Here is a 1,942-nt window from a genome sequence, read left to right as displayed (position 1 = left end):
CACATAGATTTTAGATCTATGTACACATAGATTTTGTGTTATAGATATGTGGTAGTAGAGTAGTGGCCTGAGGACACACACTTAATGGTGTTGTGAAATCAGTTATGAATGTATTGTAATGTTTTTTAAAGTATAACTGCCTTTATTTTGCTGGACCCCAGGAAGAGTAGCTGCTGCCTTGGCAGGAACTAATGGGGATCCATAATAAATACAAATACAAATACACAGTCAAGGGAGATTATACTGCACTGAAGGGCAGTAGAGATGTGTGTGTGTGTTTGATAGTTAACATCTTACCAGCTGACTCATTGTGTTGTCGTACAGAGAGGTGTGTATTGTTATTGGCATTCAGCAAAGCTCATGCACACACATACACACAACACATTTTTACTGTCTTTGTTTGTGTGTGTGTGTTAGAGCGAGCGAGAGAGAGAGTGAGAGAGACAGAGAGTGTGTGAGAGAGAGAGAGAGTACGGTCTGCCACTCTCTCTCTTAGCAGGGAGCAGGGAGCAGGGATTATGTTTCTCATGCGTGGTGACATTCAGAATGTTATTAACCTTCAATAGACTGAGCTTAGGGTTCACTCTCATATACTGGGAATCCATGATTCTGCTGCCTTTACTTCACACTGCCTGTTTATCACAACCAAACACCCGCATACATTCCACTCACTGGCAGACACACACACACACCGGCACGCACCAATGCACACACGTGTGCACACTAACGTAGCAGGCAGACAGACACGTACACAGGCAGGAAGGCAGGCAGGTACTCATGCACACACACACACAGAAACATGCATGCACACACACACACACACACACACACACACACACACACACACACAGACACAAACAGAGACACACACACAGACACACACACGCGCGCGCAGGCACGAGCATACACACACCCAATCTCATAAACACTTGCAACAGTATTGTATTTTAGGTTATTAAATCTCCATGGTTAAGGGGATTGGTTTTCATACTAGTTCTACACTAAGAACAGAAGCTGAAGTAAGGGCTATAGATTCAGATCCGTGCTAGCTGACATCCGCATAGCGGTTGTTTTGGCGGTGTTCTGAGGTGGAACTGCGATAGAGCTGTCAAATCCACAAGTGGCTCCTTGCGTTAGTTTATCAAGGACACTCCCATTGGATTCAAGGAAACCACACCCGTCTTTATATCCGACCAATCCCATGCAGCCGCATTAGAAATGCAAACCCTGGAATGTGTGATTAGACTGATAGGCATATTGTCCCCTCATCCAAATTAACATAAAAACATGCAGTAGAAATAAAGACAGCCTATCATCGATAGAGCCGACACGTTTTCAACTTCTAACGCAGTAGGGATAGTAAGAAAGGGATTGGTTGGTGATACACAAGAGCAGCCGCTCACTGATATGTCAGCTCATACTGCAGTTCCACCTCCAACACCACCAGAACATCTGCTATGCAGGATGTCTGCCAACGTGGGTTAACGCTCAATCTGATTGAATCTAACAAAACACATAGCTTGACTTCAACTGAACCTAACTGAAATATTTTACATTTACATTTTAGTCATTTAGCAGACGCTCTTATCCAGAGCGACTTACAGTTAGTGCATACATTACTTATTATATATATATATATATTTTTTTTAATTTATTATACTGGCCCCCTGTGGGAATCGAACCCACAACCCTGGCGTTGGAAACGCCATGCTCTACCAACTGAGCTACATCCCTGCCGGCCATTCCCGCCCCTACCCTGGACGACACTGAGCCAATTGTGTGCCGCCCCATGGGTCTCCCGGTCGCGGCCGGCTACGACAGAGCCTGGATCTCTAGTGGCACAGCTAGCACTGCGATGCAGTGCCTTAGAACACTGCGCCACTCGGGAGTAGGAGTTTTACCCTCAAACCAAACCAACTTTCACAATCTGCCAAAAAGTATT

General features: G+C 45.0%; 1 non-coding gene across 1 annotated transcript; it reads right to left on the bottom strand.

The window, feature by feature from the left end:
* Nucleotides 1-1,660: 1,660 nt before the first annotated feature.
* On the bottom strand, nt 1,661-1,741 carry trnag-ucc. The gene has a single exon. It is a non-coding gene; the product is annotated as a tRNA-Gly (tRNA).
* Between the last annotated feature and the right edge of the window lie 201 nt (nt 1,742-1,942).

The sequence above is a fragment of the Coregonus clupeaformis genome, chromosome 2 (genome assembly GCF_020615455.1).
Source record: "Coregonus clupeaformis isolate EN_2021a chromosome 2, ASM2061545v1, whole genome shotgun sequence".
In the NCBI taxonomy this organism is placed as follows: Eukaryota; Metazoa; Chordata; class Actinopteri; order Salmoniformes; family Salmonidae; genus Coregonus; species Coregonus clupeaformis.
The sequence above is the reverse complement of the archived record's forward strand: the minus strand, read 5'-3'. Positions and strand labels throughout refer to the sequence as shown.